At 36.9% G+C, this 21,416-nt stretch overlaps 1 protein-coding gene and 1 pseudogene across 12 annotated transcripts in view; one reads left to right on the top strand and one right to left on the bottom strand.

Annotated features, from left to right (window-relative positions):
* Positions 1–21,416, top strand: part of MSRB3 (methionine sulfoxide reductase B3) — a 211,744-nt gene that overhangs the window by 137,872 nt on the left and 52,456 nt on the right. The gene's annotated exons all lie outside the window — the stretch shown is intronic.
* Positions 2,543–3,853, bottom strand: LOC134807557 (keratin, type I cytoskeletal 18-like; annotated as a pseudogene).

Raw genomic sequence — 21,416 nt, 5'->3', positions numbered from 1 at the left:
TTTGGTACAACTTTGCCTTTGTTTTTTCCTATTTCTAAATCAACACCTGGGGAAACGTTCCCCATTAATTGCTAGCTCCATATCATTCTTGCCTGTGTACATACATCTCTTCTCCACTGCTCAGAACACAGGAAGACTTACCCTGGTTGTGATTCTATCTCCTCGTTCTAAACAGAGTCCTGGAATTTGAAAAACACCTATCCATTAGGTACTGCAGGAATCTTTGTGACCCCATGTAACAATGTATAGATGTGTTGCTTAATGGTGGGAGTACGTCTGAAGAAGTCTGTCATTAGGTGATTTTGTCATTGTGTGAACATTGGAGAGCATATACAAACCTAGATGGGATAGCCTACTACACACCTGGGCTCTGTGGTATAGCCTATTGCTTTTAGGCTACTAACCTCCACAACATGTTACCGTACTGAACACTGTAGGCAGTTGTAACTGGTAAGTCTTTATGTATCTGAACAGATCTAAACATAGACAAGGTAATGCATTGCACTAAGACGTTACAATGGCTAAGATGTCACTAGGTGTAGGAATTTTTCAGATCCATTATAATATTACGGTACCACCATCATATATGCAGTCCATAGTTGACCTAACTGTTGTTACTTAGCATGTAATCCTTTGTGACACTTATGATAGGAATATGTACTGGTGGGGAAACGTGAAGGCCTACAGTTGCCCTTCTATTGCCAACTCGATAGTGTGTAGCCTTGGATTCTCTTTCTATTTTGGCCCTGCTTGGGTTTCAGTACATCTTGGTTTGTATTGGTGAAGTCACATATATGATCCATTTTATCCCCTGCTCAGACAACACAAGCACTACAGACACAATGCACCTCTTTCTTTAATAAAATGAAAAAGTACTGTGTCCTTTTTAATAGATTCTAGTTTACTTTCTGATTCTAGAAGACCCTCTTTACTACTTTCCAAATCAAGACACATTTGTTCAACTATAAGATCATGGTTTATTTATTTTTATTATGAATTATAATCAGTATTTTACCTCTGCCTCAGATATTTGTCCTATAATACTTAGTCTAATTGGTGTTTGCCCCTCATTAAGGGAATTAATGACATTAGCAGGTAGGAAAATGAGGAATAGTCCTTGAGAACTCTATCTCTAACCTTTACTGTGTTAATAAGAAGATAATAGATTAAAATAGCTTATTTTATTTTGTTAATTTCCTTTTTTAACTGACAAGTAAAAATTGTATATAATTATGGTGTACAACATGGTGTTCTGATATAGGTATATGTTGTGGAATGGCTAAATCAAGCTATTTTTAACATATGCATTACCTCACATATTTATTATTTTTGGTGAAAATACTTAAAATCTACTCTCTTAGCAATTCTCAAGCATACCATAGGTTGTTATTTACTGTAGTCACCATGATGTACAATAGGTCTCTTGAACTTATTTCTCCTAACTGAAATTTTGTGTCTTTGACCAACGTCTCCCCAAACTCCTTCCCCTTCCCCTTGGTAACCACCATTCTACTCTGTTTTTATGAGTTGAAATTTATTAGATTCCATATATAAGTTAGATCATGTGGTATTTGTCTTTCTGTGCCTGGCTTGTTTCAATTAACATAACATCCTTCAGGTTCTTCTAGGTTGTTCAAATGACAGGATTTTCTTCTTTATAAAGGATGAATAGCATTTCCTTGTGTGATTATATACCACATTCTCTATCCATTTATATACTGATGGACATTTAGGTTGATTCCCACATCTTAGTTATTGTGAATAGTGCTGCAATAAACATGGGAGTGCAGATATCTCAACAGACTGATTTCATTTCCTTTGGATATGTACTCAGTAGTGGGTTGCTGGATCATATGGTAGATCTGTTTTCAATTTTTTATCATAATGGCTGTGCTAATTTACATTCTCACCAACAGTGTACAAAGGTTCCCTTTTCTCCACGTCTTCACTGGATCTTGGGACGGAGTTTTGCTCTAGTCACCCAGGCTGGAGTGCAATGGCACGATCCTGGCTCACTGCAGCCTCTGCCTCCCAGGTTCAAGTGATTCTCCTCCCTCAGCCTCCCAAGTAGCTGGGATTACAGGAGCAAGTCACCACACCCAGCTAATTTTTGTATTTTTAGTAGAAACAGGGTTTTGGGAAGTTATCTATCAAGTCCTTTGCCCGTTTTTAAATTGGGTTATTTGTTTTCTTATTATTGAATTGTTGGAGTTCCTTATGTTTCGTATGTTACACTCTTATCAGATGTGAGGTTTGCAAAGATTTTCTTCTATCCTATAGGTTGTCTCTTTGTTGTTTCCTTTGCTGTGCAGAAACTTTTTAGTTGATATAATGCTATCTATTTTTGCCTTTGTTGCTTGTGTTTTTGGAGTTATATCCAAAAAAATTATTGCCCAGATCAATGTCATGGAGCTTTTCCCTGTTTTGTTCTCGTAGTTTTACAGTTTCAGATCTTATTTTTACATCTCTAATCCATTTCGAGTTTTTTTTTTTAACCTCTGAACTTTTTATTGGCCTCCAGCTCCCCAGAGAGTACCCTGCTTCTGCTGGCTTAATGACTTAGAACTTTGGTGTCATTGATCTCAGACACCACTTTGCCATCCACTGTCTGGCGGGTGGTGGTCTTTTGGATGGTTTGCATGGAGTTACTGCTGTCCAAGGCATCACCAAGACTGAAGTCCTTGATGTCTTCTGGCAGGCAGTGATATATGGCAATCTCAGCCTCCAGCTTGACCTTGATGTTCAGCAGGGCCTCCTACTCCTGGACCTGGTGCTGCCCCTCTGCCCGGGTCTGTGTCAACTCCAACTCCAGGTGCAGCAGGATCCCGTTGAGTTGCTCCATCTGCAGGGTGTACCAGTCCTCCACCTCCCTCAGGCTGTTCTCCAAGCTGGCCTTCAGATTTCTCATGGAGTCCAGGTCAGTCTCCAAGGACTAGACTGTGTGTTACAGCTCATCTGTTGAGAGCATCATCTCAACAGCTCCAACCTTGGCCAACTGCATGGTGACCACTGTGGTGCTCTCCTTAATCTGCTGAGACCAGTATTTGTCCAGCCCTTCTCAGTTCTTCCGAGCCAGCTCGTCATATTGGGCCCAGATGTCTGCCATGATCTTGGCAAGGTCCTGAGATTTGGGGGCATCTACCTCCACGATCAAACCAGAGCTGACAATCTGGGCTTGTAGGCCTTTTACTTCCTCTTCATGGTTCTTCTTCATTAAGAGCAGCTCCTCCTTGAGAGTCTCGATCTCTGTCTTCAGCTGCAGCCGAGTGACATTGGTGTCATCAATGACCTTGCAGAGCCCATAGATGTCGCTCTCCACAGACTGGCGCATGGCCAGCTCTGTGTCATACTTGACTCTAAAGGCATCAGCAGCAAGATGGGCATTGTTGATCTGCAGAACAATGTGGACATTGTCCACAGTATTTGTGAAGATATGAGCCCTCAGGTCCTCGATGGTCTTGAAATAATGGACCCAGTCTCTGACCTGGGGTCCTGTCTTCTCCAGGTGCTCCCAGATTTTACTCTCCACCTTCCAGTTCTTGGTCTCTGGGCTCCTCACTCTGTCCAGGTAGGAGGCCAGGCGGTCTTCAGGCTTTGCATGGTCTCCTCCTCATTCTGGATGCCTCCCATTCCTGCCAGACCCCTAGCCATCCCTCCGGCCAGGTCCCTGGACCCCAAGCAGCCCCAGAAGCTGGTGGAGCAGGACATGGAGATCCGGGAACCAGAGCCCCCAGTGCCTGCATAGACGTTGGTTGTGCTGCTGACCGGCCAGGTGCCGTAGCTGGGCACCTGGATGGAGCCCAGGGATGGGTAGGTAGTTGGTGGACAAGGTGGAGCGAGTGGTGAAGCTCATGCTGTCTGGGGAAGAGAGCGGGAAGAGAGGACTCAGGCTTTGCTGATAACCTTGAGTTTTGTATGGTGTGAGATGAGGCTCTAATTTTATTCTTCTGAATGTGGATATCTAGTTTTCTCAGCACCACTGAAGAGAATATCCTTTCCTCATTGTGAGTTCTTGGCATCTTTTTCAAAAATAAATTGAGCATAAACTTGGACTCTCTATTTTATTCCATTGGTCTATGTGTGTGTTTTTATGCCAGTACCATGCTGTTTTGTTTACTCTTGCTTTGTAGCAGATTTTAAAATCTGGTAATGTGATGCCTTCAGCTATTTTTTTTTTTTCCTTATGATTGGTCTGGCTATATGGGAGTCACTTGTGGTTTCATGCAAGTTTTAAGATTTTTTTTTCTATTTCTGTTTAATATGTCACTGGAATTGTTAAAAATCTTTATTTTTTAAAATTTTTAATTAAAAAAACTTTTATTTTAAGTTTGGGGGTACACGTGAAGGTTTGTTATATAGGTAAACTCATGTCACAGGGGCTTGCTGTACAGAGTATTTTGTCACCCAGGTACTAAGCCTAGTGCCCAATAGTGATTTTTCCTGATCCTTTCCCTCCTCCTGCCCTGCTCCCTCAAGTAGGCCCCAGTGTCTGTTGTTTCTCTCTTTGTGTTCTTGTGTTCTCATCATTTAGCTCCCACTTATAAGTGAGAACGTGCAGTATTTGGTTTTCTGTTCTTGTGTGCTAAGGATAATGGCCTCCAGCTCCATCCATGTTTCTGCATATGACATGGTCCTGTTTTCTTATGGCTTCATAGTATTCCATGGAATATATGTGCCACATTTTCTTTATCCAATCTACCAATGATGGGCATTTAGGCTGATTCAGTGTCTTTGCTATTGTGAATAGTGCTGCAGTGAGCATTAGTGTGCATGTGTCTTTATGGTGGAATGATTTGTATTCCTTTGGTATATCAGTAGTGAAACTGCTGGGTGTAATGGTAGTTCCACTTTTAGCTCTTTAAGGCATTGCCACACTGCTTTCCACAATGGTTAAACTCTTTTACACTCTCACCAACAGTGTATAAGCCTTCCTTTTTTTCTGCAACCTTGCCAGCATGTTATATTTTAACTTTTAAATAATGTCCTTTCTGACTCATGTGAGGTGGTATCTCATTGTGGTTTTGATTTGCATTTCTCTAATGATCAGCACTATTGACCTTTTTTTCATGCTTGTTGACCACATACATGTCTTCTTTTGAAAAGTGTCTGTTCATATCCTTTGCCCACTTTTTAATGTGGTTGTTTGTTTTTTTCTTGTACATTTGTTTAAGTTTCTTACAGGTGCTGGCTATTGGGCCTTTGTCAGATGCATAGTTTGCAAATATTTTCTCCCACTCTGTAGGTTATCTGTTTACTCTGTTGATAGTTTCTTTTGCTGTGCAGAAGCTCTTAAGTTTAATTAGATCTCATTTGTCAGTTTTTGCTTTTGTTGTGATTGCATTTGGCATCTTCATCATGAAATTTTTGGCAGTTTCTATGTCCAGAATGGTATTGCCTACGTTGTCTTGCAGGGTTTTTATAGTTTTGGGTTTTACACTTAATTTTATATCCAGCCAAACTAAGCTTCTTCAGTGAAGGAGAAATAAGATCTTTTTCAGAGAAGCAAATGCTGAGGGAGTTTTTTTTACCTCCAGACCTGCCTTATAAGAGATCCTGAAAGGAGCACTAAATATGGAAAGGAAAGACCATTACCAGCTGATGCAAAAACACATTTAAGTACACAGACTAGTGACACTACAGGGCAACCACACAAACAAGTTGGCATAATAAGCAGTTAACAACACAATGACAGGATCAAATCCACACATGTCAACACTAACCTTGAATGTAAACAGGCTAAATATCCCATTTAAAAGGCACAGAATGGCAAGCTGGATAAAGAAACAAGACCCAATGGTATGCTTTCTTCAAGAGACCCATCTCACATGCAATGACATGCATAGGCTCAAAATAAAGGGATGGAGGAAAACCTACCAAGCAAATGGAAATCGGAAAAAAGCAGGGGTTGCAATCCTATTTTTAGACAAAACAAACTTTAAACCAACAAAGATCAAAAAAGACAAAGAAGGGCATTACATAATGGCAAAGGGCTCAATTCAATAAGACCTAACTATTCCAAATATATATGCACCCAACCCAGGAGCACCCAGATTCATAAAGCAAGTCCTTAGAGACCTACAAAGAGACTTAGACTCCCACACAATAGTAGGGTAAGACTTCAGCACTTCATTGCCAGTATTAGACAGATAATCGAGGTAGAAAATTAAAAAAGATATTTAGGACCTGAAAATGTTTAATTTTTAATGTTTGGGAGTACATAGTATATATATGTATATTTATGGGGTATATGGGATATTTTTATATAGGCATACAATGTGTGATAATCACATCAGGGTAAATGGGGTATCCATCACCTCATGCATTTATCTTTTGTGTTAGAAACAATCCAATTATACCCTTTTAGGTATTTTTAAATGTATAATTAAATTATTATTGAAATTTTGATGGTGATTGCATTGTCTGTAGATGGCTGTGGGTAGTATGAATATTTGAACAATATTAATTCTTTTAATCCGTGAACATAGGATATCTTTCTGTTTATTTGTTTCTTCAATATTTTAAATCAATGTTTTATAGTTTTCAGGGTACAGATCTTTCACCTCCATTGTTAAATTTATTTCTAAGTATTTTATTTTATTTGTTATTGTAAATGGAATAGTTTTCTTGCTTTCTTTTTTGAGTGGTTCATTATTAGTGTATAGAAATGTAACTGAGTTTCGTATGTTGATTTTGTATCCACCCACTTTACTGAATTTATTAGTTCTAACAGGTTTTTGGTGGCATCTTTAGGGTTTTCTTTTTTTTTTTTTTTTTTGAGACAGAGTCTCACTCTTGTTGCCCAGGCTGGAGTGCAATGGTGCAATCTTGGCTCACTGCAACCTCTGCCACCTGGGTTCAAGTGATTCTCTTGCCTTGGCTTCCTGAGTAGCTGGGATTACAGGTGTGTGCCACCATGCCTGACTAATTTTGTATTTTTAGTAGAGATGGGGTTTCACCATGTTGACCAGGCTTGTCTCAAACTCCTGACCTCAGGTGATCTGCCTGCCTCGGCCTCCCAAAGTGCTGGGATTACAGGCATGAGCCACAGTGCCTGGTGGGTCTTCTATATATAGGATTATTTCATCTGCAAACAGGGACAGTTAAACTTCTGCCTTTCCAATTTGGGTGTATTTTATTTTTCATCTTTTTGCCTAATTGCTCTGACTGGGACTTTTAGTACAATATTGAATAGAAGTAGTGAGAGTAGGCACCCTGGTCTTGTTTCAGATCTTAGAGAGAACTTTTTACTTTTGAGTTTGATTTTAGCTGTAAGCTTGTCATATATGGCCTTTATTGTGTTGAGGCACATTCCTACTATACCTAATTTGTTGAGAGCTTTTATCATGAAAGGATGTTGAATTTTGTTCCATGCCTTTTCTACTTCTTTTGAGATGATCATATGGTTCTTGTCCTTCATTCTGTTAATGTGGTATATCATATTATTGTTTTGGTTATGTTGAACCATCCTCGCACCTCAAAATCTCACTTGGTCATGATGAATCATTCTTTTAATGTGTTGTTGAATTTAGTTTTCTAATATTTTGTTTAGAATTTGTATATCTATATTCATCAGGGATATTGGCCTATAGTTTCTTTTCTTGTAATGTCTTGTCTGGCTTTGGTATCAGAGTAATGCTGGCCTCATAAATATGTTTAAATGTATTCCCATCTTTTCAATTTTTTGGAAGAGTTTGAGAAGGATTGGTATTAGTACTTCTTTAAAAGTTTGGTAGAATTCAGTAGTGAAGCAATTAGATCCTGGGATTTTATTTGATGGGAGACATTTTATTACTTATTCAATGTCCTTCCTTGTGATTGGTCTCTTCACATTTTCTTTTACCTCATGATTGAGTCTTAGTATGATGTATGTGTCTAGGAATTTATTCATTTCTTCTAGGTCATCCAATTTTTTGGCATATAACTGTTCGTAGTAGACTCATGATCATTTGTATTTGAGTGCTATTTGTGTAATACCTCCTTTTTCATTTCTGATTTTGTTGTCTTTTTTTTCCCCCTGATCTACCTAAGGGTTTGTTGATCTTGTTTTACCTTTTTAAAAAACCAACTTGGTTTCATTGAACTTTTCTTTTTTGTCTAGTCTCTATTTATTTCTGCTCTGATTTTTATTATTTTCTTCTTCCTGCTATCTTTTTGCCTAGTTTGTTTGTTTTCTAGTTCCTTGAGATGTAACGTTAGGCTGTTTATTTGAGATCTTTCTTCTTTTTTGATGGAGGCAGTTATTGCTAAGAACTTTCCTTTTAGAAGTGATTTTGCTGCATCCGATAAGTGTCAGGATGTTGCGTTTCTATTTTCGTGTATTTCGAGATATTTTTAAATTTTCCTTAATTTCTTCTTTGACCTTTTGGTTGTTTAAGAGCATGTGTTTAACTTCTTCACATGTGTGAATTTTCTGAAGTTCCTCCTATTATTGATTTTTGGTTTCATATTATAGTGGTTGGAAAAGATGCCTGATACAATTTCAGTTTTCTTAAATTTGTTAAGTTGTGTTTTGTAGCCTAACATATGATCTGTCCTGGAGAATGTTTCACTTGTGCTTGAAGAGAATATGTATTCTGCTGCTGTTGGATAGAATGTTTTGTACATGTCTGTTAGGTCTGTTTGGTATGAAGTGTAGTTCAAGTCCGGTGTTTCCTTATTGACTTTCTGTCTGGATTATCTGTCCACTATTGAAAGTGAAAATATTGAAATTCTTTGTTATTATTCTATTATAGTCTATCTCTCCCTTCATTTGTATCAATATTTGCTTTATATATATATATATATCTCTCTCAATATTTGCTATATATATATATATTTAGGTCCTCTGGTTTTGGTCATATATATAAATATATATATAAATATATATATTTAGCTATATTTATATCAGATAAAATGGATTAAAAGTCAAAAACTGTAAAATGAGACAAAGAAGGCCATTATATAATGATAAAGCAGTCAATTCTTCAAGAGCATATAACTACTGTAAATATATATATTATATATATATAAAAAACCAAAACCAGAGGACCTAAATATATATATATATTTAGGTCCTCTGGTTTTGGTTTTATATATATTATATATATTTATATAAATATAAATATATAAATATATATATTTATATAAATATAAATATATAAATATATATAATTATATATATTTATATAAATATAAATATATAAATATATAAATATATATAATTATATATATATTTAGGTCCTCTGGTTTTGGTTTTATATATATATATATTTAGGTCCTCTGGTTTTGGTTTTATATATATATTATATATATTTACAGTAGTTATATGCTCTTGAAGAATTGACTGCTTTATCATTATATAATGGCCTTCTTTGTCTCATTTTACAGTTTTTGACTTTTAATCCATTTTATCTGATATAAATATAGCTACACATACTCTCTTGGTTTCTATTTGCATGGAATATCTTTTTCCATCCTTTTATTCTTAATTTATATGTGTCCTTATAGGTGAAGTAAGTCTCTTGTAGGCAGAATATAGTTGGGTCTTGTGTTTTTATTCATTTAGCCAATCTGTCTTTTGATTGGAGAAGTTGGTTCATTTACATTCAAGGTAATTATTGATAGGTTTGGCCTCATTAGTGGCATTAAAAATTATTTTCTGGTTGTTTTGTAGATTCATTTTTTCCTTTCTCTTTTATGACTTTCCTTTGTAAGTGGATCATTTTCTCTAGTGGTATTTTTGATTTCTCACTCTCTATCTTTTGTATATCTACTGTAGCTTTTTGTTTTATGACTACTATGAGACTTATATAAAACATATTATAGTCATAATAGGCTTTTTTAAGGCTGATAACAAGTTAACTTTGATTGTATTACAAAATCCTACACTTTTGCCTCACCCATCTCTCTCACATTTTATACTTTTGCTGTTACAGTTTACATCTTTTTTTTTGTATATCCCTCAGCAAATTATTGTAGCTATTATTTTTAATAGTTTTGTCTTTTAACTTTCATACTAAAAATTTAAAGGATTTCTACACCATCATTACATTATAAAAGTATCCTGAATTTGAGGATGTAATTACTTTTATCTGTGAGTTTCATACTGTAATTTTTGTTTTAGTTTTTTGAGATGGAGTCTTGCTCTGTTGCCCAGGCTGGAGTGCAGTGGTGTGATCTTGGCTCACTGAAACCTCCACCTCCCAGGTTCAAGCAATTCTTCTGCCTCAGCCTCCTGAGTAGCTGGGACCACAGGTGTGTGCCACCACGCCTGGCTAATTTTTTCTATTTTTAGTAGAGAGGGGGTTTCACCATGTTGGCCAAGCTGGTCTTGAACTCCTGAACACAAGCAATCTGCCCACCCGCCTCAGCCTCCCAAAGTGTTGGGATTACAGGTGTGAGCCACTGCGCCCAGCCTCTAGTGTTTTTATGTTACTATTTTTTGTCTGTTTTTTAAGTTTAAAGTATTTCCTTTAACATTTCTTTTAAGAGGGTCTGGTGATGTTGAACTCACTTAGCTTTTGCTTATCTAGGAAAGTGTTTATCTCTTCTTTACTTCTGATGGACAGATTTCCTGGGCATTCTTGGTTGGCAGTCCCGTCCTCCCCTTGCACTTATATCACCCCACTCTTTCCTGGCCTGTAAGGTTCCTGCTGAGAAGTATACTGCTAGCCTTATTTGAACTCCCTTAAATGTGATTGCTTCTTTCCTCTGGCTGTTTTCAGAATTCTCTCTGTCTTTAATTTTTGACAGTTTGATTATAGTATGTCTTGCTGTAGTCTTACTTGGATTGAATCTGATTGATGATATTTATTACCTTCCTATACCTGGATATTTGTATCTTTCCCTAGATTTGGAAAGATTTCTGCTATTATTTCTTTAAATAAGCTTTCTGGCTCTTTGTCTCTTTATTCTCCCCCAAATCCTATAGCATGAATATTTGCTCTTCTGATGCTATCTGATAAATACCTTAAGCTTTTATTCCTTTTCATTCTTTTTCTTTTATTCTCTCTGACTGTATTTTTAAAGATAACTTGTCTTTGAGTTCATAGATTCTTTCTTCTGCTTAATCAGTTCTTTTTACTTCTCTATGGGTTTTAAATTTCATTCCTTGTATTTTTTGGCTCCCTAATTTCTTTTTTAAATATAATTTTAATCTTTGTTAAAGTTCTTGTTTTGGTCTTACAGTGTTTTCCTAATCTTATGGAATTATTTCTCTATATTGTATTGAAGTTTGCTGAGCTTCCCTAAAACAATTGTTTTGAATTCTTTGTCAGGCAGTTTGCATATCTCCATTTCTTTAGGGTCACCTACTGGGAAATTATTGTGTTCTCTTGGTAGTGGTATGTCTCCCTGATTTTTTATGTTTCTTGTTGCCTTATGTTAATCTTTGCACATTTGGTGGAACAGTCACCTCTTCTAGATTTTATGGGCTAGCTTTGCTGTGGAAAGTCCTTCTTTTATTGGGGGCTTCCAGGGAACTTGCTGGGTGGGGGATGTAGCAATTCTAGCACCAGTGAAGGTGCAGCTGTGTATGTCTCTGCAGCTCTGTCAGCTGAGGCCATTGTTGATGGAGATTGCGGTGATACTCAGCAGCTGATACCACAGTGGCAGTGAGGCTTTCTGGGTTTTCTGTGTCCATAGTGGCAGTGGCAGTGAGGATTGTCCACAGTGGCAGTGAGGGTTTCTGAGTTTTCTATGATAATGGCAGCTAAGGGCCTCCTGATTTCTTTTTCTTTCACTGAGGAAGTTGTGGCTGAGGGGATTTCTATTGGCACTGGATTTGGCTTGCAGGCCCACTCGCAGTTTGGTGTGGCACTAGTGTCTGATGAGTGGTGCCCATGGAGCAGCCATGGAGCTGAGGCCTGAAGCACAGGCACAAAAGGAAGGAATATGGCTCTGGGCTCTGGGGTGTAATGGCACTAGTGTCCAGTGTGCAGGCACTCTCACTGCCACACTGGTAACAGTATGTAAAGCTCAGATTCTTGTAAAGTAGCTGGGGAGTCAAAAACTAGAGCACAAATGTGTGTAGTTACAGTGGTTTTGGAGTCAGAGCAGGGCCTAGCTCACTGTGGTGGCTGAGCTGGTGCCTGGAGTGCAGCCATGCACAGCAAGAGCTTAACTCTAGGTTCTGGAGTACAAATTAGCTTGCTAGTAAGCTCCAGTGTCTGAAATGCTCCAGTGTCTGAAATGTGGACAAACCCAGTGCAGCCACAGGACCCAGGTCTAGAGTGTGAGGACTCAAGAGGTGTCCAGAGTTGAGGCACATAGGGGATTTGAAGAGTTGGTGGCTTCTTTCCCAAAGCAGCTCAACAGTGGCCACTTCTTGGGTTGGTGAGGTGTGTGTAGCTGTGTCTTCCTCTCTGGGGTTCCCTGTGAAGAATAATGGTTTGTTATTTCAGTGGCAAAAGATATTGTTGTCATCTGCAGAGCAGGCTGCTGAGGACCATGGTGGTTTTCACCACATGGCTGATTCAGACAGCCTCTGCTATTCTTCTTTGTTCTGGGCAATATCCTGGCATCTCAGGTATACTGATCTTACCAGTTATTTATTTTCTGTGTGTATATTTTTTTTTTTTTTTTTTTTGCTCCACTGTATTGTTGCAAAATCTTAAATAGGATCTTGGGGACTCTCTGGGGTTATTTTGTTTGGAGATAGCTGTCTATGTTTATTTTGGGGGTGCTAAAGGGAGAAAGCTGATATCTCCTACTCTGCCATTGTGGTTACATCCCTATTATTCATTTATTCTTTTAAACACCAATTCAACACTTGCTCTAATGGACTGGGCACTGAGTATATATGGTACAGCATAGACTCAGGCCCTTCCTTAATTAAGTGAGTTTTTAAAATAAGTTTACAAACAGGAGTATGACATTATTGGCACTAGCAAATCTAATCATGTAACCCCTCTGCCCAGAGTTTTTCCAAGGGCTTCTAATTGACTATGGGATGAAATATCACTCCCTTTGCATGCAATCAAAGGCTTTCATGACCTAGACCTTTCTCTGTCTATGTTCAATTTCTCTACTTCCCACCCCCATCTTTAGCAATTGGTATTTTAGAAAACGCTAAACTAATTCCCCAGAATGCATTGTGCTGTTATTGTTGTTTCGTGCCCCTACATATGGGGTGTCCTCCCTTGGAATATCCTTTTTTTCCCCATAAGATAGACATGGGGTTTCTTTCTACTAGAATTATATGCCCCTTGTAAAACAGCTGTCTTATGATTACTTACCAGTCTCTATTGTCTTTATAATTTTTTTGAGGGTGGGACTGTATGGTTGCCTCTTGTTTTACCCTTGGCCTCTAGTATAGTTTTAAACACATCCATTAAGTCAATATCTACTGCCTTAGGGACAGGAGATACAGTGGCAAACAGACAGGGCTCCTGCTATTAAGGAGTTACTAAACAAGGAAACAAATAAATGGGATGATATTTGATAGGAGCTATGCAGGAAATAGAAAGGATCTATTTAACCCTTTGATATCGTTGATCCCATGATAGGGAATGATGGTGGTAGGTGGAGGGAGACGCTCATTTAAATAGGCATTTCAGGGAAAGCCTACTGAGGAGGTGATATCTGAGCCAAGGTCGAAAGTATGAGAATACAACCACACAAAGAGCTTGGGGGAGTGTTCAAAGCAGAAGAGAAAGCAAGTATTTGATATGTTACGGGAACCAAGAGAAGACCAGTGTGGTTGAAGCACAAGGGGAAGAGTGGTTTGAGATGTGTTTGGAGAGGTGGGCAGGAGTTGGATCATGCAGATTTTTGTCCACCTTCAAATATTTCTTGAACTGAATGTGTCAAGCCTGAAATCAAATTCTGCATATTTTGTCCTTATCCTCCAGCATAGCCTTAGGCTTCATTTCTGTCCAGCCATGTTCCCACTGGGCCCACTGCAATAAGAGTAAGAGTGTCATACATTTCTCTCCAGTTTTATTAGTGGGATTTTACCAGATCTGGAAATATTAAAGGAAGGAAATTGTTTTCAGTGTTTGGTCTTATGAGTAGGCCTTTAACAACAGCTATATCATAATGAATTCAGGATGATGTGAATGATGATTGCAGAGGAACTGGATATGCACAGTTCATACAGACCTCTAAGTAAAGCTTAGAGCTTGTTTCATTTGCTTCTGGTTTTTATCTCAGTATGATCCAGCAACCTAAAATAATGAAAGAAGAGCTCCATTTCCAGTGACCAGTTCAGTCCCTGCACTAGCAGAAAGTTAGTGTAGAATCCAATGCAAAGATCACATGTAAATTCTAGAAATTTTACTACATTTTTTTTTTTCAGAGATGACAATTGAATTGCCTGCTTTCCTTCCTTCCTTCTTTCTTTGTTCCTTCCTTCCTTCTTTCCTGAGCACTGAAGGATGTAAGTGCTGGTTTGAAGAATCTAAAAGGCTTCAGGGTAACAGTGAAGTGGATGACACATTCTTCTTCCAGCTGCTGCTGTTCACAACACTTCTGACAGTTAAAATACATCACACATTCTCTTGTCCTTTTAATGTAAACATTTACTGTTTTAAGTGGACTATAGAATCAAACCAAAATAGAAGGATGCAGACTGATATTTCAGAGGTGAAGCTAAGCACTAGACTAAATTAAATAAGAGTAATTTGCAATCTAACACATAGTTATAATACATATTGTACATTATACTCTGTTTGTCCCTGGGAAAGATTAAACAGAGGGCTTTCATTGCTTGCTGTATTTTTACAGCCTGTTACTAGAAAAGAATTTCATATAGAACAGGCAAAATTTTGAATTGGAATTAAGTTAAAAATAAATGGAAAAAGTAGTAAGGTCAGGGTAGCCTCCTTGGTGTTGATTTTCTCCTATGCTTAAGCATTATCTGAAAGTCAAGAAAATGATCGCATCTCTAGTTTTTGTTGTTTGTTAATTTCCTCAGGAAAAACTTGACCTCCTTCTTTCTTATTACGTTGGCATCTGTCTTAAGCCTTTGCCTTCAATTCTTATAGCTTCTTTCAAATTGTATTAAATTTGAAGACTAAGAACCTTCAAAATGACTCACATTTGAATCCTGGACCTACTCCTAAGCTGACCTGTTCCAGTTTTTAAAAATGGATGTGAAATTTTGCTTAGAATCCTAGAAGTTAAAAATGTGACATCCTACAGAATGCCACTTCATACAGGAAAGTCTGGTGCCCTTAAAGTTAGTTTTACCCTGAGAGGAAAACTTAGAAATGAATACAAGTTCAAGTTTGCTCAATTTCTTGTTTTGCTTAAAATTTGCCTACATAACACATAAATTCATCAAACTCCTTTCCTAGTGACAATACTTCATTAGATTACTTTAGTGAGTATTCAGGAGATTTTCATCTTATGAGTCATAAAATTCTTTTATTCCCCAAAGAATTTCCGGTGTCTGATTGGAATTTCACGTCTTTGTAGTTTTAGCTGGACTCTTTGAAGCAGTTACTTCCTAAATGACTGTATTCCTGAGGCCTGCATGTAATACCTGGGGAGCCGGGTCACAGGTTGACTCCTGTTTTTCAAGAAAATTGAAAAATCAATCTCTTTCATTGCTTTAGTCTTAGTAATTTTATTCAGAAATTTTCTTAAACTTTTTAACCTCCTCCTGTCACGACAGAGAGGTTTTCACTTGCTGCCTATACAGTTTCCAGCATTAATTTTTTTGTGCCTACTTAGGCCCGTTTCTGTCTATTTCTGTGAATACATCCCAGCGATTTAATGTTAGTGTGTTTCTTGCCTTTCCTGTCAGGTTTTCATCACTCGCTTGGTATAAAGGAAAAGGGGATAGAATTACAAATATACTGGACCATGTAGCTATCGATGAGAAATGTCTTCAGATATCCTTTTACTTTTTTCTTCTTCTTCTTTTTTTAAAGTTCTTTTTGAAGGAGGTGAAAGTCAGGTTATAGTGGAAAGCCAGAACCATTGTGTGTTCCTATTTGAAAAATCCTGGGAAGTGAACATGATACTTTTTGACATGCGAGTTTCAGAAATTCTTAGTGATTATTATAATACACACTCCGCTTATGTGCAGAGCTTCATCTGCATGCACAAGTCTTTGTGTGTTTTAAAAGATAATGCCTAACTCTTCTGTTTATAAATGGCAGTAGCTGAGTATGCACAGAAGAGACTGAAGTCTAAGTCTGGATGTGCTATTTGGCTACATTCAAACAGCACGGGACAAACACAAAATGTAAGGCTAGTAGAATATTAACACTAACAAATTATTCGGAAGTTGGTTATTAGGAAATCTTTCACTAGACTTCAGTATCTTTGGTTTCTTTAAGAACAAATCTAAAATTTTACCCCAAAACTAGGTAGTTATATATTATTTGTATTATGGCTCCTTCAACACATAACTTTTTTAAACTTTTAAATCAATAAAAGAAGGGATTCTGTCTATAAAACACAAAGGAATACACCAAGTTAATGTTTTAGTTGATTAGTATATTATTTTGAGAGTAGAAAAAAATCAATGCAAAATTACTTGCTATTCACATATATGCAGAAAATGTAAGTCCTTGGAATGTAGCGCACATTATCATTACATAATCTATATCCATATGCTGTTTATAACAAGCTGAAATGTTATACCCTTGAGAAAAGAACCAGATTCTGGCACAGGACTGTTTTGTGGCAAGGAAAGATGAATGGATTCCAAAATTTTAAAAGGGGGAAAAAGCTTGATGGTTCCACAAAAAATAAGAGAGTTGAAATGGGGATTTAGAGATATATATGTTAACACAAGCTGACAATTAAAGCAATTAATTTCCTTCTTTATCTATATCCCCTCCTAGCTCTTCTAATCCTGACTAAGGTAAATGGATTGACTCACCTTTTTAGCAGATGAAGATAGGAACAAAGATATCTGGCATTACAGCCTGTCTCCCCATCCCCCGCCATCCCCATTTGTAGCTTTTTTTTTTACAGATGTTTTTTTCCATCAGTTAGAATAGTTAGTTCTTAAAGCAGTTAGAGACAGATCTGTACCAGTCAGAGAAGCAGTGGTTCAAGCCTGTTGGCTTAATTGCTTTGAGTATGTTGCTAATGATGCTAGGGCCACATGTTAGATAGCCAATGTGAGCGTTTTTATGCAGTGGAAAAGGTCTTTCTCCAGACAAATATTGTACCTCTAATCCTTTTATGAGTAAATCTGAGATAAAGGGATTTGTGAATTTGTCAGTGACTCATTAAAAATATATTCTGAGTCTCTTAGGATAGCTATTATTAAAAAACAACAAAATAATAAGTGTTGGAGAGGATGTAGAAAAATTGGAATCTTATACATTACTAGTGGGAACGTAAAATGGTACACTCAATGTGAAAACAATATGTCAGTTCCTCAAACATAGAATTACCATATAATCCAGCAATTCCACTTGTAGTTATATATCCAAAAGAATTGAAAGCAGAGACTCAAACAAGTATTTTTTCTCCAGTGTTTATAGCAGCATTATTCATAGTAGCCAAAAGGTATTTTTTTCCTTGACTCTTTTCATTTTAGTTTCTTCTGTTACAAATTTATCTTTCTTTAAAATTTCTTATGGAGTCATATTCTGTTAAAATTTTCTTTAGAGTGTGAAGTATTTGTGGTTTGATTTCTTTTCTGTTTTCTGGGATAAAACTTCCAGAAAAAAACTTCATCTTTTTTCTCCAAGTTCCTCTTAGAATTAAAAAAAATTTTTTTTAATTGTCCATGGTATTCAGTGCAACCACAATTTTCTAATGTCAAATTTCAGTAGTTCTTCTGGTCTCAGTCTTCTGCAGTACCTCACACCATCATGCACAGAATGGTGTGAGGGAGATACTTTACACCATGGCCCACAGACCTGGGAATTATCACTCTGGCCTTTCTGAATTTCATCACCCTCCTGCTTCACTGTGATGGCCTTTCTCCAAGGTTGTTGTATGATATTGACAGCTTTCCTAGCTTTCAGGACTGAGAAAATATTTGTCTTTTCAAAAATTCATTTTGTTTCATTTAGTTTCTGCTTAGGGAAATCTTTAAGTCTCTACACTGCTCCCTTCCCCAGGGTTGCTATTTGGGTTTATATTTTGCATGTCTCCAAGATTCTCTCTTAGCTTCCTATCCTGCAGCCCAACAAGAGATGACCCATTCCACTTGTATATCTCTGGTGCCTCACTAGATGTGGCAGTTCAGGTTTTCTGAACCACCTGATCTGCAGGGAGTACTTGATCGCTTCCTTTATTTTCAAAGATCTTGGCATATTCTTTTGAAATCCTCAGTGGTGGAGAGTCTTTGCACTTTGAGGTGCTTACTTTTCTAAGTGTGAACAAATTACCCTTGCAGCAGTCTTTTCTGGAATCTTTTGGCTTAAGGGCTCCTCATTTAGTGTATGGGGTCCGTCCTTTCTCCATTTTTTCTTTTTTTGAAAATTAGACAAGTAGAATCTTACTGTCTGCTTTGTATCCACACCTAGGAGCTAGACCTACACATCTATGTCTACATTTCATTTCAAGCTCTTGACTCAACCCCCTAATTTCAGTCCAGCTCCTTTGGAATTGGCATTCCTCCTTTGATCCTTCTGCCCCAACTCTGGTGTCTGTCTCCTATAGGATTTGGCTGAGATCTGCCCTTCTACCTCTGTTCTAGAATATCCTTTAGATCACTTTGTCCACCCAGGGTGCAGGCAGTTTAATATCTAGTTGAGAAGATAAGTCCAACATGGTAAGACAAGAGACAATAATATGAACTATCAGCAAGTAAGTTTTATTGTATAATAGGTGCTGATAGGTGTCATAGCCATTCAGAAATAGTGAAGAATATTTATGGAAAGCTTCAGTGAACAGATGGGACTTGAAAAAGATATTAATAAACGTTGGGACTTGGAGTTGTAAAAATTCCAGTCCAGTGAAGGAACATGAATGAAGGAAGAAGGTGGGAAGGAGCTTGGCATATTGATGCAACAATGAAGATTTCCTCAAAATACTCTATTTTCCTTCCATTAATGAGATAGTAAATAGGAGGCTCTTGAAGATCGTTTCCATCTGGAGGTTACTATCATGTAAATTCCTTACATTTGTGTAGTGATTAGCTATTTTAAATGCACTGATATAATTATATCATTTGGTCTTTGTAACAGCTTTGTAAAATCACAGAAGAGTAAATCACATCCTAAGTATCTTGCCAGAAATTTCATTGCTCATGCATAGTAGAGCCGGGATCGATTTAGGCAGTGAGAATCTTGTGTCTGGGAGACCAGTTAGATGTTATCTAGACAGAAAATGGTGAGGCTCCAAGTTTTGATGGTGGCTGTGGAATGGAGAGGAAGGGATGGAAATTAGAGGTACACTCCATAGCACTTAATGACTAAGTGGATATAGGAGTACCACATGTGTGCTTTGAATATTGGTAACTAAAAGAGTTGTGATGCCATAATTAAGAGACAGGAAAATATATGTAAGTCAAGTCCCTGATTTGTAATTTGAAGCCCATTTCTTTTGTTGTATAAGAGGTGGTAAAGATCTCTTTCTGACTCATTGCACCTTGTTTAAAATTTTTTGTTGCTTTTCCATCTTTTGGCCAAGATCAAATCTATATTTTAAAATGTTTTTCATATGTTTCAAGACTGTTTTGAGTTTACTCTTTAGTATTTTCTCTGCCAGGCTATGTAATCCTAGTTGCTAGTTTATTTAGCCATTTCTATAGGGATGTTTTTAATGCTTTTATTATATTTGTGATTGTTTTCTGAATCTTTGCCAGCTTCTCCACGTATCTCTCTGATGTTAAATTCAGATTTGGTCATAATATTTTGTCAGAGCTATAGTCTGAGCAATATTGATTTTGAACAAAGAGTAGTACATCAAGTTTCTTAAAATTTGTACACCTGTTTGTTCACAGCAGTATAATGTTACACTACACTGATGACCCAGATTCGGGTTATATTTTCTGTAAAGCACTTTGAAAGATTTTGATAACATTTTGTGGCGATTTCTAGGAAAGATTTGATAGACTTGGAGGCAACATTTCTTCTACTCTGAAAGGTAAAGGTCTTGACATTCATTTCTCATAAGAAAGGAATTTATCAAAGTAGCAATAAAAGATAAGGCTGGAGTTAGTAACCCAAGGTCTGTGAACCCTGAAGCTTGGTATATGTATTTGGATTAATTTTTTTCTAGGGAGAGTCCAGATATTTTGTCCATTTTTTCAATAATAGATGTGGCATACAATTAAACTCTATCTTCCATGCTTTTTCCATTTAATACATCCTACTTAGAAAAGTTACATAGTGAAAAATGATTATATTCTAGGAAAAGTCATGATAGTACAGCCCAGGTAGGAATGAGAAGTTTCAATATAGTGTCCCTGGAATATTCAGGCATAGGCTTTAGATAAGGAGTTCTTAACCTGGGGTCCTTGAATTAAACTTAGAAGGTCCATTAATTTCGATGGGAAAAAAATCCATATTTTATTTTCACTAATCACAATTTCCTTTAATTATGATATATGTTACAGATAACCCACAGAAGTACCTATAAGTTTGTCACCAATAGAAACCACAGATGTTTTCATATCATAATACAGTCATCACAGATATCTCAAAATAACATTTACACTAATTACTACTTCCAAATTATGATAATTAGTAGATCCACCATTAAAGCTTGTTATGTAATGTGTTAATAAAGAAGCACATTTTTACTATATAACGCATTTGTTTTTTTTCAGTATTTTGATAGCAGTATTTAAAGATCATTTTTCCATTGTAATCCCATATATTTGTTCTCATGCATTTAGAAACATTTTCCTGTAGGCTTTGCCAGACTTCCAAAGGGTCTGGAACAACAATAAAAATTCAAGAAACCCTGATTTGGGTGTTATAGCATCATTTCATCATTTCTAGAGTTTTTTAATTCACTGAACATTAAGCAATTCAGGATTTCATTACATAATGTTGTTTATTGAGAAGAAAATTTACAAAAATCATTAATCATCTGGTAGAATGTGAACTTTTCTAGCTTTCAGAAATGTTTCTAGCTTCTTACTATTTTATTTCTGTTCATCACTAGTTATATTCTGTAATAGACTGTCTCAACTTGTCAACTCTCTGAGCTGCCACAGAGATTGTTTGGTGTAGGATTTAGAAGAAAGAATTTTGGAGACAATCTTGGATTTACATGCCAACTTCACTTAACGGTGCACAGTAAAGTGGCCTTGTGAAAGGTACATAATAATCTCTAAACCCCAGTTTCTTTACCTGTAAAATGGGAATAAATAGGATGTGTACACAATATATACGACAATAAATGTAAAGCACTTAGCATAACATCACAAATAATAACAATAATACTCATTGGAGATGGTCCTGTGTGTGGCCTTATACTTTCTATTCCAGTTTTTCTGAACCTCTTGAGCTAAATAGTGACAGTAATTTTGGTATGGACAACTTGAGTAAAGTTTTTGCCCCGTGGACTAA

Source organism: Pan troglodytes, chromosome 10 (assembly GCF_028858775.2).
Source record: "Pan troglodytes isolate AG18354 chromosome 10, NHGRI_mPanTro3-v2.0_pri, whole genome shotgun sequence".
Classification (NCBI taxonomy): domain Eukaryota; kingdom Metazoa; phylum Chordata; class Mammalia; order Primates; family Hominidae; genus Pan; species Pan troglodytes.
The sequence above is the reverse complement of the archived record's forward strand: the minus strand, read 5'-3'. Positions and strand labels throughout refer to the sequence as shown.